Genomic DNA, 9,172 nt, shown 5'->3' on the forward strand with positions numbered 1-9,172 from the left:
CCCTGAATTTTAAGGGTTGCTTACACCCTACCATATGTAGGTTTTGAGACAAGTTTTAGGGGGTCAATATACAAGTATATACAAAATTACAGCTGGGTATCTCGCATTCCGAGATTCTTACCTAATTTAACCTTATTTGACTGGACTACATATATTTCTGAACGGAAACAGTACACGGAAATATCTAGAAGAAAAACCGTATTAAAATCCGTTGCGTAGTTTTAAAGATTTAAGAATACATAGGGACATAGGGACAGATAATTATTTTTGCTTTAACATTATTATTATACATTAAGATTTAAGGCAGATTGTACAAGGGCTGAATTTCAGTTATCACCTAAATCATTGTACCAACTTTCTGTGCAAATAAATGATATTAATATTGTAATTGGTACACAAGTCCCGGTGTGACAGGCAATGGCGTGCAAGTGCGCAAGTAAACAAACACAACGTATCGAAACAAGTCGTTGTTCGATGCGATGACGGGGCGATATGACGGTGAAATCACGGAGCTATAATTGTTGTCAGATTTGGTAATTACAAAGATATTATCGCATCGATAGCGACGGACTGACACGGATCATATAGTTTTCCTGTTACAAAATACATTATGTCACCTCTGTTATTGATGAATCCGGGTAATCCGGGTGGGCAGTTAATATTAATATTCAGTTGGCAGTTTCATATATCCGGATATATGAAACTGCAAGCAGCCGTTTAGGAAGGGTCAGCAGCAGTCTAATGTTTAAGTGAATTACCTGTGATTACGTGTGATCCCGAGCCGAGCGAACGACAAAGGGGATGTTTTTGTTCGCCTATTGAGGGCGGCATACATTGGCGACCGCTAACATATCTAACTGTGTAACGAGGCGATGCCTAAAAGGATTCCCGATATGGTGGCGTGATATTTTATTATCAACACTGATAGTTATCAGTGATTTTATAAAAAGCGGTTTAATTATAACCACAATGTCAACAATACAAAGTTCTTAGATAATTCAAAGTTCGCGATTGGCCGCGATTACTTGGGAATACCAGTGGCGAAGATTATGTCCGTGCTGCTCTACCTGCTGCTTGTACTTTAAGGAGGAACTCTATTAAAGCATAGGATTGTATGTAAAGTTAGACCCGTTGCTACATTTTTTAGGAATTGTAACTAGTACGAGTTAGATCTAGACTAGGTATGTGTTTTCTATTGTATCTCATATAGCAGCAGTTACAAGGTAAAATACGAAATAGTTAGTTGGCGTGAAGTCAAAAATGTTCGTGTGACCCACAACACGTGGCTTAGAAATAGGGAAAACTAATCTCACGAGATATGGGCTCGATCGACATTGTAATTGTATTTATTATCTGTCAAAAATCATCAAATTCCCTGACTCCGGTTTCTGGACTACTGATCATGCGTAAATTTTAATTCTTTTCTCTTGGCGGAGTGGTCGTGGTCGTCATTATGTAGGTGTGGAGGTGTGGTGGCAAGCTGTACGTGTCGTGGCCACAGCTCGCGCGCTGCAGCCTTCCTCCTGCTTTGGTAAGGACCACTGAGTGCAGTTTTCATTTGATCCGTCTATCGCATCGGTCGCCTGCCACACGCTCCTGTACCTCCAACCTTCCCCTGCATACCTCGGCGGGTCTGTGATTACCCGAACTCTTGGAGAATTGAGACCTTATTGTGTCTATTTCTCCATATTCTCTTATGGCGGATCTACTGATAGCCATTCTTCGCCTGATTTTGATTACCTACCTACAAAATACCTCCTTCTTCGTATCTGTATGCCAATCTACTTCGGAGATACTGAGCGAGTGACGTCACGCGCTAATCTCAAGGGGCGGGCGCTACACGCGCTGCTGACCGGTGCTATTGGTGGCCGGGGCATGGTCATGTGCTGATTTCTTCACTAATTTACCTATAGGATACCTAAGTTATATCCGTAGCATACCATCAACATTACATCACTGAAGTACCAGCCACTGTAATGACTTGAAATAGGTACTTACTTAAATCGGTTCACAAAATAAAATATTAATAACTATTGAACAACGAATTTTACATCTAGCTTGGTAGATGCATGCAAACTAAACTCAACCAGTTAAAAATATCTGCTTCACAATTTGGTTGCAAGATTCATGCATCACATACACATGCATTAAAACTTAAAGAAATGCTTGAAAAACTTGTATATTTTGCTTTTTAGTTAACTGAGTATACCTATGTAAATAGTCAAAGAAATGAAAATTAGCCACATCTACATATTTAAACATCGATCTAAACTTAATGAGACTTACCTTCTATAAGCAGTCTACATAATAGCCTCAAATAATACTATTCTGGATCCATATGTCAGCATATTTTTGAAAGAAATTTCTTTCAAGTCTTAACCATTGAGGAGCCTTCCATCATCAACTCTTTGACATGAAATGATGATCATCAGACGTAAATGGTTGAATAGTTTTATGAAATTGTCAGAATAAACATAAAGAGCTTACAATTTGATGGGTACCTTGGATTTCCCTGGGATCTCATTATTAGATGCTCACCAGGTGGCAACAGTACCAACTAAAAAGTATACCCTAACGAACAAAAAATGAATCACGCAAATAGGACTAGGAACTATTGTGAAAATGACATTACTCCAGTACTTATAATCCACATTATGTGTTAACATACTGCATACAGGCTTGGGGAGGTATTGCCACGACACACTTAATTTCATTGGAGAGGGCACAGAGATCTGTAATAAAGGTTATGTTGAGTAGGCCTATCAGGTACCCCACGGAGAAACTTTACAAAGAGTCTAAATTGCTAAGCATTCACCGTCTTTACATAAACGCTTCTGTAAGTGCAACATACAAGCAGATGTTAACCTCCAATGCATACCAAAATGCACTGGAGAGAAGAACCTTTACAGTCCATGTACCTGCAGTTAAAACCTCATTTGCACAAAGATTTTCTGTTTACCTGTTTCCACATTTGTTCAACAAAATCTGTAAGGTCTGTAAATTCAAAAATGAAACCGTACGCGAAGTAAAGTCGAAAACCAACAAGTATTTGGATAATTTAAATTATCACGAAGTTGAACAGTTGTTAAGGACGCGTTCTCAAATCTGACGTAAATAAGCTATTTTTCAGTACATATTACGACCAAAAGAAACTTAACTGAACATAACTAACAATTACAATAGATAGATCACTTCTTTATCTCCAAAATATTGATTTGTAATGTAAAAAAAAGTTATATTTTATTATTGCAAACACGATTTTTCTTTACCTCTTCACACAAAATTGACAAAAAAGGGTTGAGTTTAGGAACATTTTACTGCTACTACACGCATAATTCTGAATCTCAAAAAAATATCCCGGGGAAGCAGACATAATCAAAAATTATACTATGGTAAAAAATTACGAAAATATTTCAAATTGTCTCGGAAATAAATAAAAGTTCCCGTTTAATTTTTTCTCCTATTTTGCTGTCAGACATCAACTTTAAAGCGTAGCAATAAGGGTTATTTTATTTGTTTACTATTTAGATTTATTGGATAGAAAATGTCAAATGAAATTTCAGTCTGCGCTCGAGCGCTGTCGTGGGTGGACGCTGCGTCGCCTGTTACAAAAAATGGCCTTGAAAAAGATCGCTGTACGAGTACAAAATATTTGATATTATACTTCACAAACCAATCTTGATATTTTTACCGACTTCACAAAAAGGAGGAGGTACTATGTTCGGCTGTTTGTATGTTTTTTTTTACACATTCTGTACGAGCAACACTTTACTGAATATAGAATGTTTCGTTATATTATTTTGAACATGAGGTTAAATCAAAATCCAAGATGGCGCCGACAAGATTTGCCAACTTTCCATCATGGGTGTCATTTTCATGGTTTTTGGGGTCGCTTATAGCGAATATGGAGTCAAAATCAAAATCCAAGATGGCGCCGACAAGATTTGCCAACTTTCCATCATGGGTGTCATTTTCATGGTTTTTGGGGTCGCTTATAGCGAATATGGAGTCAAAATCAAAATCCAAGATGGCGCCGACAAGATTTGCCAACTTTCCATCATGGGTGTCATTTTCATGGTTTTTGGGGTCGCTTATAGCGAATATGGAGTCAAAATCAAAATCCAAGATGGCGCCGACAAGATTTGCCAACTTTCCATCATGGGTGTCATTTTCATGGTTTTTGGGGTCGCTTATAGCGAATATGGAGTCAAAATCAAAATCCAAGATGGCGCCGACAAGATTTGCCAACTTTCCACCATGGGTGTCATTTTCATGGTTTTTGGGGTCGCTTATAGCGAATATGGAGTCAAAATCAAAATCCAAGATGGCGCCGACAAGTTTTGCCAACTTTCCAACATGGGTGTCATTTTCATGGTTTTTGGGGTCGCTTATAGCGAATATGGAGTCAAAATCAAAATCCAAGATGGCGCCGACTAGATTTGCCAACTTTCCATCATGGGTGTCATTTTCGTGGTTTTTGGGGTCGCTTATAGCGAATATGGAGTCAAAATCAAAATCCAAGATGGCGCCGACTAGATTTGCCAACTTTCCATCATGGGTGTCATTTTCATGGTTTTTGGGGTCGCTTATAACGAATATAAAGTGAAAATCTAAGTTCAAGATGGCGCCGACATAAATATATGTAAAGTAAAATACTATACTATTTTCTTTAATTTTTAGTTTGAATGAAACCTATTTTATTTTATTTTATGAAACTATTTTGTTTGTGGTAAATGTGACATTGGGTGTCAAGATTATTTTTCTATTAAAGAAAAGATGGATGTTATTTTAGTTAAATATTTCTTTATTTAAAATGTAACTCACAATTGTGAAGAAAGAGATATCTAAGAATAAACTTTAATTGTCGTTTTATAAGATTATTCTCTAATTATAGGTTTGAAGAATAAACTTGCGTTGCTCTGTAAATGAAGAATTTTATTTTTACACATTTTATAACAAAAATAACATCTTAAAACTTACATTGATTCATTTACAAGTGCATAACAAAATCAAAATCAATTTACTATTTTCTTTAATTTTTAGTTTGAATGAAACCTATTTTATTTTATTTTATGAAACTATTTTGTTTGTGGTAAATGTGACATTGGGTGTCAAGATTATTTTTCTATTAAAGAAAAGATGGATGTTATTTTAGTTAAATATTTCTTTATTTAAAATGTAACTCACAATTGTGAAGAAAGAGATATCTAAGAATAAACTTTAATTGTCGTTTCTTCATTTACAGGTTGATTTTGATTTTGTTATGCACTTGTAAATGAATCAATGTAAGTTTTAAGATGTTATTTTTGTTATAAAATGTGTAAAAATAAAATTCTTCATTTACAGAGCAACGCAAGTTTATTCTTCAAACCTATAATTAGAGAATAATCTTATAAAACGACAATCTTGTTTATTGAAATACCTAAATAAATAAAGCAAAATATGGATCAGCTACGTTTCGAATTTGCTTTAATGCCAGCGAGTGATGGGAAATCAAATGTCTGTTGTGTAACCTCAATAACAACAAAAGATGAAAAAGTGTTTGTTATACCGGAAGAACTACAGTCTGTTAGTCTTCATAAAGAGTTAATAAAGACAGCTGCGTATAATAAAGTGAAAAATAGTTTAAAGAAAAGACATCAAACGAGAAAAGTTTGGATGACAATGTCAGATGAACTAAGAAAAGTATACATAGATGAAGATGGTAATTTACAATTTGGAGAGCAATATCTAGAAGAAATTGAACAAAAGCAAACATCTGGAGGATTAGAAAAAAATACAGATTCATTGGAAAAATTATTTGCAAAATTGATTGAGAACACGCAAGATCAAAAAAAACAGAATCTAAAATATATTGCAGAGAAGTTTGTGATTGAAAAATTTACAAGTAAAAATACAAACCCAAACCAATGGATTGATATTTTTGAAAAAGAATGTTTACGTTTTGACATTTTGGAAGATGAGAAAAAAATTGAAATACTAAGACTATTCATGGACAAAAGTTGTGTTGATTGGTACAGTTCTATGATTATAAAGTTAACACTAAACTCTGACTGGCAGATATGGAAAAATAAGTTCTGTGAATCATTTGCGAATCAAGGCTGGAACCAAGTGACTTATGCCTTTTTTTAAATACAAGGATGGTTCATTGGTGGACTATGCTATTAAAAAGGAAAAACTTATTCTGGACATGAGAAGATCAATAGATACAGGTACGCTGGTGGATTTAATTGCTGCAGGTTTACCTGGATTTGTGCGGGAGAAGATAAATAGAGAAGCAATGAAGGATACAGTAGACCTATTCAATGAAGTGAGAAAGTATGAACATTTGGTAAATAAAAATAGGAATGGGGTCTATAGAAAATTCGAAAATCAAAAGATAAATAACAAAATTGAGGAACGTACTCCATGCAAAACATGCGAAAAGCTTAATAAAGGTACTCGTTACCACCCCGAAGCTGCATGCTGGTTTAAGGTTAAAGATGACAATACATTTGATAGAAAATCTATAAGGCATGTGAATAATTCAGTGATTGAAGCAGAGTTAAATGAAAACGAACAAAAAAACTAATAGTAACACCATTAATAAGAGTCAAACTACTAATAAATGATAAATTGGAAATATATGGAGTATATGATTCAGGTTCGAATGTTTCTCTCATTAATTCCAAATTATTAAAATTAAAAACCAAGAAAAATAATGCAAATGAAGAAAATTTAGTTACAATTAATGGTGTGAAGAAGACCAGTGGTTTGACAAATCTAAAAATAAAAATTTTCGAAAAAGAAGAAAATGTAAATGTTTACGTCATTGATGAACCAAATTTCAAATATGATTTTTTAATAGGATTAGACATGATAAAGGCATACGAGTTGATACAAAATGAGGAGTTAAAAATAACTCAAAAACAATACTTACGTCAAGAAAACATAAAACAAGAGGAAGAGATATACAAGAAAAAAATGAAAGTAAAGAATATGTAAAGGAATATAAGATTAATTTTAATGAACATATTAAAGAAAAGGAATTTGAAATAAAAGTAAATCATTTAGAAGAAGATAAAAGGGAAAAAATTTATAAATTAATACAAAAATATAAATCGGTTTTTGCCAAGGATAAATACGATATAGGAACTGTGAATGGGTATGAAGCCAGAATAGACTTATTAGTAGATAAATACTGCTGTAAGAGGCCTTACAAATGCACTATAGAAGACAAAAAAGAAATAGAAAAACAAATAGCTAACCTACTAGACAATAAACTTATAGAAGAATCATACAGTCCATTTGCGGCACCGGTGACATTAGCCTTTAAAAGAGAAGAAAATAAGAAGTCAAGATTGTGTATTGACTTCAGAGAACTAAATAAAATAGTGGTACCTCAAGCCCAACCATTCCCTTTAATTGAAGATCTAATGGAAAAAACTAGAAATTGTATGTATTTTACAGCTTTAGACATAAATTCTGCATTTTGGGCTATTCCTTTACGAATTGAAGATAGAAGAAAGACAGGATTTATAACACAAGAAGGACATTTCCAATGGACTTGTTTGCCATTTGGATTGAAGACCTCACCAGCAATTTTTCAAAGAATACTCAGTAGTATACTAAGAAAATACAATCTTACAAGCTTTACAGTAAACTATATTGATGACATATTAGTTTTTTCTCGGAATTTTGAAGAACATGTAAACCATTTAGAACAACTGTTAGAAGCAATACAATTAGAAGGATTTAGATTGAAATTTACCAAATGCAATTTCGCATCAGACACCGTAAAATACTTGGGTCATATAATACAAAATAATACTGTAAAACCGATTAAGGATAATCTAATATCAATAAAGGATTTTCCAACTCCGAAGACTCAGAAAAATGTTAGACAATTTTTGGGAAAAATAAACTTCTACCACAAATATATACCAAATAGTGCAACTATACTAGATCCACTACATAATTTGTTAAGGAAAAATCAACAATTCATTTGGTCCCATGAATGTGAAAAAGCATTTAATACGATAAAGGCTTTACTTTGTTCACAACCAGTTTTAGAAATATACGATCCAAACTTGCCAATAAATATTTACACTGATGCATCAATAGAAGGAGTTGGAGCTATATTGAAACAGATACAACCTGATGGAAGAGAAAAACCAGTGGCATACTTTTCAAAGAAGTTAAATGGAACCCAAAAAAGAAAAAAGCCATTTACTTAGAGTGTTTGGCAATTAAAGAAGCAGTACGATACTGGCAATACTGGCTGATAGGTAAGTCATTTACAGTTTATTCAGACCACAAGCCACTGGAAAACATGAATTTGAAATCAAGGACCGACGAAGAATTAGGTGATTTGATGTATTACCTGTCACAATATGATTTTAATATTAAATATGCTCCGGGAAAAGACAATTTAGAAGCAGACTGTCTTAGTAGAACCCCTGTATTGGGATCAGATGAGAACAAAGATGAACAACTGAGGATTGTAAATGTAATTAACCTGCAGGATATTTTAATAGATCAAAATAAAAATGAAGAAATACAAAAGAATAAAGACAGAATGATAAAAAAACAAAATATATACTATAAAAAAGTCAGGAACAAGGAAAAAATAATGCTATCAGAGAAATTCAGCATAGAACTTATAAATAAAGTACATAAGAACCTTTGTCATATTGGAATCAAACAGATGCAGAAAACACTTAGTCCACTATACATAGCTAGAAATTTGACGGAAAATATCAAAAAAATAAGTAAGAATTGTGAGATTTGTATAAAAAATAAATCAAGAGGACAAGGGAAAATTGGATTTATGTCACACTTAGGTCCGGCCACGAAGCCATTTGAAATAGTCTCTATAGACACAATTGGAGGTTTTGGAGGATCAAGGTCTACAAAGAAATATTTACATCTACTGGTAGATCATTTTACAAGATACGCATTTGTCCTGACTTCAAAAACCCAAGGAGCAAATGATTTTATAAAACTGGTTACAAACATATCAGAAACAGATAATATCGGAATGATTCTCACCGATCAGTACCCTGGAATAAATTCAAAAGAATTTAAGAGATTCTTAGCGGAAAAACAGATTCCAATGATATTCACAGCAGTAAATGCGCCATTCTCCAATGGTCTTAATGAGAGGTTAAACCAAACATTGGTAAACAAAATT

This window comes from Spodoptera frugiperda, chromosome 30 (assembly GCF_023101765.2).
Source record: "Spodoptera frugiperda isolate SF20-4 chromosome 30, AGI-APGP_CSIRO_Sfru_2.0, whole genome shotgun sequence".
Lineage (NCBI taxonomy): Eukaryota > Metazoa > Arthropoda > Insecta > Lepidoptera > Noctuidae > Spodoptera > Spodoptera frugiperda.